This window comes from Eurosta solidaginis, chromosome 1, assembly GCF_040869045.1.
Source record: "Eurosta solidaginis isolate ZX-2024a chromosome 1, ASM4086904v1, whole genome shotgun sequence".
NCBI classification, from domain to species: domain Eukaryota; kingdom Metazoa; phylum Arthropoda; class Insecta; order Diptera; family Tephritidae; genus Eurosta; species Eurosta solidaginis.
Window position 1 is genome coordinate 218,751,027 of NC_090319.1, and position 7,439 is coordinate 218,758,465.

The 7,439-nt window shown below is 34.7% G+C and overlaps 1 non-coding gene across 1 annotated transcript; it reads left to right on the top strand.

The window, feature by feature from the left end:
• The first annotated feature begins 5,707 nt into the window (after positions 1-5,707).
• Positions 5,708-5,815, top strand: LOC137238968 (U6 spliceosomal RNA). Its single transcript, XR_010949270.1, has one exon. It is a non-coding gene; the product is annotated as a U6 spliceosomal RNA (small nuclear RNA).
• Positions 5,816-7,439: the final 1,624 nt, after the last annotated feature.

Sequence of the window (7,439 nt, forward strand, 5' to 3'; positions counted from 1 at the left end):
ATGAGTTTTCACTGAGAGCTTTTCATGGCAGAAATACACCCGGAGCGCTTGCCAAACACTGCCGAGGGGCGACCCCGCTTAGAAAAATTTTCTTGAAAAGCCTTATTGCTAAAATTTTGATGTTGCTTTTCCCGGGGTGTGAACCCAAGGCATACGGTGTGGTAGGTGGAGCACGCTACCATCACACCACGGTGGCCGCCATCTTCCAATACTACTCTAAATAAGTCAACTTCAACGTTCCTGATAGATACAGGAGCGGATATCTCAATAATAAAGAAAGGTCAAATTGACAGTAATGTCACAATAAATAACTCACCGATCACAGATTTAAAAGGTATTGGCCGAGGTATAACAAGCACACTTGGAACAGTAAAAGCAGATCTAACAGATGATAGTCTTTTAATAGGACAAACATTTCACATAGTAGAAGACAATTTCCCAGCCCCATGTGATGGAATTTTGGAATCGACTTCACTAAAAAATATAATTGCATTTTAGATTATAATAAAAATGGGACAGCCTCATACTACGACCATACGATTACCCAGAAGATATAGTAATACAAATGACAAATAGACCAACAATCAATAGCATTACAATACCCGCAAGAGCCGAAGTAATTAGACAGGTTCATACCAATAGTTAAAATAAGGAACTATTAATACTTCATCAAAAATTGACTGATGGCATTTTTGTAGCCAACACGATAGTAAACTCAAATCAAGCTTTAATAAGAATAATAAATACAACAAATAAAAATGCCATCATTCAAGATTATGACATCAAAATAGAAAGTTTAGAGGATTATGTAATAATTGAAAATACACCTCACTGTAAAGCTAATAATAAAGAAAAGTTAGAAAGATTCAATAAAAAATTCCCGCCATTCGCTAGTAAATCACCCAACACATTATGATCAGAATTCTTTGATATATTCCCATTAAAAACAGAACCAATCACGACTAACAACTTTTACAAACAAACGTTGCATCTGAAAGATAACACTCCTGTGTATATTAAAAATTATAGACTACCCCAAGCACATGAGAATGAAATAAATAAACAAGTAAATAAACTAATTCAAGGTGATATTGTTGAACCATCAACCGCAGAGTACAACAGCCCTCTTTTATTGGTACCTAAAAAATCCCTTCTAGGCAAAGAAGAAAAAAGGTGGAGATTAGTTGTTGATTTCAGACAAATAAGTAAAAAATTTACAGCTGATAAATTCCCTTTGCAGAGAATAGATGATATTCTAGATCAATTGGGAAGAGCGAAATATTTCTCATGCCTAGATTTAATGTCAGGATTTCACCAAATAGGACTCAGCCCAGAGTCAAGGGATGTCACATCCTTTACGGCAGATAACGGTAATTATCGTTTCAAAAGATTACCCTATGACCTCAAAATAGCTCCAAGCTCATTCCAGAGGATGATGACATTGGCATTCGCAGGTCTAAATCCATCACAAGCATTCTTATACATGGACGACTTAGTCGTATAGGATGCTCCGAAAAACATATGATTAAAAATTTACGGGATGTATTCTCCACATGCAGAAAATATAATTTAAAATTACATCCGGACAAATGTCTATTTTTCAGTCAAGAAGTTATTTATCTTGGACATAAATGCACAAGTACTGGAATTTTACCAGACCCAAATAAATTTAAAATTGTTCAGAATTACCCTACTCCCAAAATTGCCGATGAATGTAATTATTAATTGGACAGACGACTGTGAGAAATCTTTTAACTAACTAAAAAATGCATTAATTATTCCAAATATCCTACAATATCCCAATTTTGAGAGTTCTTTATTACAACCGACGCAAGTGGTTATGCTTGCGGTGCTGTGTTAAGCCAAGAATATGAAGGAAAACAATTACCCAAGATCATTTACAAAAGGCGAAATAAATAAAGCCACGATCGAAAAAGAATTAGCGGCCATATATTGGGCAATTATATATTTTAGACCATATGTTTATGGCAGAAATTTCACAGTGAAAGCGGATCATCGACCTTTAACGTATTTATTCTCAATGAAAAACACTTCATCTAAATTAACTAGAATCAGGTTAGATTTGGAAGAGTATGACTTTGGGGTGGAGTACATAGCCGGAAAAGAAAATTACGTGGCAGACGCTCTGTCACGAATAGATATCAATGATTTGAAACAAATGTCAGTACAGGCCTGTAAAATAATGAAAGTCACGACAAGATCGCAAACTAAAAAGAATTCCAGTAATAACAGTAATAGAAATGAAAAGAATAAAAGTCACAAAGAGAACCCTATAATATACGAAGCGCTTAATAAATGTGAAGTAAAAAGACTAGTCCAGCTCGTTTTCGATTCTCCGAAATAATATTTCAAAAAAGCAAGGCAAATTTGTAGTGAAATAAATATAGAGAATCAAATTGTTGAGGCGAAGATTGACTTAGGCCAATGCTTATGGAAAAAGTCGGCAATTTGGGAATTAAGAAAATAAAGTTGTCCCTATTGTTTAATTATACTCGAGTAGACACATTTAAGGAGATAGGTACCAAAGTTCTCAAAAATTTAACTATTTTATTAATTCCGGATGCACAGACGGAAAATCATAAAATTAAAAAGATTCTGCAAAAATATCACGATGATCCTGTTAATGGTGGCCACCCAGAAGTCATCCGTACAACCAATAAGACAAAAATATTACTGGAAAAATATGAAAAATGATATAAGAAAATATATAAAGATATATGCAAATTGCAATAAAAATAAAATTTATAAAAATTTAAAAGAACCAATGATTTTGACTGAAACACCACCGAAGGCGTTCGAAACAGTAAAATAGATACAATTGGACCTTTACCAAGGTCATTAAATGGAAACGAATACGCTGTCACTCTGATATGTGATTTGACTAAATACTTAGTTGCAATTCCTATACAGAGCAAACATGCAAAAACAGTAGCCAGAGCCATATTCGAAAATCTCATTTTAAATTATGGAAGTATGAAAACGATAATAACGGATATGGGATCTGAATATAAAAATAGCTTGTTTGAAGAACTATGTAATCTTGTCAATATTAAGCACAAAACATCTACGCCGTATCACCACCAAACTTTAGGCACTGTTGAACTTTCAATGAATATGTGCGTTCATACATACCCATTGACAAAGATGATTGGGAAGAGTATCTTAAATATTTTTCATATTGTTACAATACTACCCCCTCTACAGTCCATAGTTATTGCGCATTCGAATTGCTCTTTGGCAAAAAACCCCAGACTTACGAATTTTTACAAGAAAATATGGTAAGACCATTATACAACTATGAGGCTTACGATAAAGAAATTAAATATAGGTTACAAATAGCACAGGGTAGAGCCTTTAAATTAGTATAAGAGGCTAAAGAAAAACAAAAGATTAGTTATGATAAAATTATTCACTATAAGGAAATAAATACAGGAGATGTAGTGTTAGTAAAAAATGAAGCAGGGCATAAGTTAGATAGTAGATATATAGAGGGCCCTATAAGGTAGAAAAAATCGATAAAAATAATAACTTTACTCTAATACCTTATAAAGTAGAAAATATTGATAATAAAATTAATGACACTTTAATCCCATCTAGAATAGGAAATGAGGATAAGCAAAAATTTCCCAGTAACTTAGAGAATAGCAATATCATAAATAATAAGAAAATAATAATACACAAAAATAGACTTAAATTAATAGAATAAGTAAATTTTCAACGTACAAACATAAAATACAAAATATAGTCCTAATTTACACTTAACTAAATAAAAATAGAATGCTTACGCAATCTCCAAATTCATAAGCATTCTGAAAAAAAAAGGAAGATGTAGTGTATACAGCCAACAATTTCAATGCCAAATATTTAAATCAGTTAATATGCTGCCCTGTAACAAAATGAGTCATAATTTTCATCAACACAAAAAAAGGCATCTGATAATTGTTGCTGACATAGCCATTCACACGATTTAATACAGGTGTGTGTACAACGCACAACCAAACCAAATTTGCATTCCAGTAAATTTGCGGACGTTGCATTTCCCACAGAAGTCGTAACTCAACACAGGTGTATAGGTACATATTTTGTGTCGAGTTGTATGTAGGTATGTAAGTATGTATGCTTAAGGTAAATATGTATATAAGTATGTATGCTTAAAGTAAATATGTATGTAAGAATATGTTTAGAATAATTTAGTACAAATAAGCTGACAATATTTGAATAAAGAAGCATTCGCTCATTGATGTTGAAACCTCTCGAAACCGATTATTTAATTTTTAACCTTTTATACCGTTTTCTTTAACTCCGTATACTCCTCCGACTCGAAGCACAGTGACTCGAGACATACGTCGATGGCTCTATCGTTCGTCAGTAATTCGTCCATGTTCATTCGTTAGAGTGTGTCAGGAACCACGTTTTGTGCACCTTTTCGATATTGAATATCGAAGTCATAACCCTGGAGTTTCAAACTCCATCTTGCCAACCTCACAGAAAGATCTTTCTTATTCATGAGCCATTTGAGGCTGGCATGATCAGTTATGATGGTGAACGGGGTCCCTTCCACATAAGGTCGGAATCTCTTCACACACACGATAGCGGCGTAGCATTCAAGTACTGCAATTTTTCTGCGCCCCTCACACTCCGTCAGTCGATGCGCCACATTGAATATAAAATTTTCTGTTGAAATCAGGTTGTGTAAGACCAGGTGCTGAACTCAAACTTTGTTTCAAAATGTCAAAAGATTTTAAGGCTTCGTCCGTAAAGGTAGACTTCTTAATCTTGTCGTTCTTGAGGCAGCCGTGCAGTGGAGCTGCAATGGTCGCATAGTCCTCTATGAAACGTCCGTACCAGCCCGACATGCCTAGGAGCCGCCGTAGTTGCTTAGGGGTTTTTGGTGCCGGAAAGTCCCTCACAGCCACCACTTTATTGGCGTCCATCCTAATACAACCATCTCCGACTACGTATCCTAGATAGCGAACCGCTTTGAAGCAAAACTTGCTCTTTTCGACATTAATTGTTTACTTAGCTTCGTGAAGACACCGAGCGACCTTTTCCAATAAACACATATGGGACAAAAAGTCTTCTGAACACACTAACAAATCGTCAAGATAAACAGAAGCACATTCACGTAAAGCGGCCGGATTGACCTTGTCCGTAAGACGACACATTCGTTGCGCTGCATTACACAACCCGAAAGGCATTACAGTAAATTGGTATAGGGGTCGGCCAGGGACAGTGAATGCAGTCTTTTCTCGCGACTTCCTCTCGAGGGGAATCTGTCAGAAAGCATCCTTAAGGTCAATTGCGGAGATAAAGCGTGTGTTCTGCAACCTGCCGAGGATTGCAGCGATGTGGGATAGGGGGTAAGCGTCTTTAATCGTCCTCTCATTCACTTTTCGTGCGTCCAAATAAAGATGATTCCTTGTGCACTTTATCACAAGCGAAACCGGCGAATCCCAACTGCTATTTGATTCCTCGAGGAGGTTCCGGCCCTGGATTGGCACAATCAAAACCGATTATTTCATTTTTAATCTTTTATATGGCGATCTTGCCTTGACTATACTGGCTGATTACTCAGCCTAATTCATTGGTACGGATTTTACTGGCTGATTACAGCCTAAGCCTTGTAAAAGAAAAAAAAAGAGAGAAGATGAATAAATTTCGGGCACCAACAATAAAATTTGCGGCAATTGAAAAACTTCGACAGAACATACACTAAAATTGGAACGATACAAAGAATATTAGCATGGCCCCTGCGCAAGGATGACACCGAAATCGTGAAGCGTTCCACATTTTTAATGGTGATAAGATGATTTAAACAACAGGACTGGCAGCTTAATAATTATAAGTTTAATAAGTATATTAGCTTAATTATGAAGTCATTTTGACAATTTAGACATTATTTTTAAGCAGGAAAATATTCGGGAAACCTAACGGCTGTCTATTGACAAGCAAACATTTAAATTTCTGCTGTAAAAACTTTTTGTTACTAATTATTGAGTTATGTTCCCAGAAGAGGACATACAAAATAAAGTCAATTTGACCAAATTTTCGATAAATTAGTTAAACTAAGTTTAAATTTGCAAGGAGGTGAAAACGAAACACCTGAGAAAACCAAGCAAGGCCCTAAGCCAATAACAATCGAGGAGTACAGAAAGAGAAATAGGATTCAAAAAGTTGAGGAACCTAAAGTTCCAAAGCCGGTCAAATTTAAAAGAAAAAGAGGAGGAAAGCAATTTGGCATTCGAAAAACAAAAGCCAAGATCTATGAAAAAATAAATTTAAGCACTAATCAGGCAGAAAAAATTCAACTAAAACAAAAAATTAAGGGATTAAGGAATAATAATTAAAAAAATAAGAAACCAAGACCAGTAATATAAATATTAGGGTGTTGAAAAAAAAAAATAAAATACAATTTTGTAAAACTATTGATTTTAAATTACGGAAAGACAAAGGAAAATTAAAACTTATGTAAAAGGCCCACTTGAGGACCTTAAAATGAAATTGAAATTGTAGATGAGAAAAAAACTCTGATTTGGTTGAAAAGTCATTGGAAACTTATTGATATGCCTTGGGAACCAACAATATGGAATGTAAGAAACCCACAAGCAACAACACCTGAAGAATTATATAGGTTCGAAGTCAAATTTATGGGAAGAACAGATTAAAATATTGAAAAAAAAATTAATAAAAGAAAAAAAAACAAAAAAAAATTTTTTTTTTTTACGATGGGAGGCCAAGAATCAAAAATAGGAAAACCAATGGCAAACGTTGTAAACTCAGTTCAAGTAGTAGACCATACTGAGGCACTAGATACTATTAAGATCATGCTTCTAATCATCTGCGTAGTTAATTGCATCAGTTTGTTTCTGAAACTCTACACAACCCATAACAAATTCCTAAAAAAGCGATATGCCAGCCGCGCCGACGGTTTAGATAGCTTAACTAAATTTTAACTGTCATAGAAAATAACGATATGAGAAAAATCTTACAAATGTATTAATAAAAAAATAAAAGTAAAGGCGGAAACAGTAGTAAAGCATCTTAAAATAATAGTTGAAGCATTTAACAAAATATGAAAAACTATTCAACAGTTTAATGGTGAACTAGACGGCAATCGAAAAGACCAAGTATAACAAATTTTTGCCAGCGTTAGAGACAAATTGGTGTCCACAATGGGAAGATATGATATAGAATTCATAGTACCAACGAGTTTCAAGAAGGAAATATAAATAGGCTTTCGCACATTCCTGCTGGAGTCAGCCTCCGATTTAGAAGAGGAACCAAAAGTAGAGCAAAAAGAAGAAGAAAAACAGGAACAAAAGGAAATTTTAACAGAGACACCAAACTCCCAAACAAGAAAAGACAAAATGGCACAAACCACAGTAGAATTCTTAAAAACGGCTTCGTCCATTCTACCT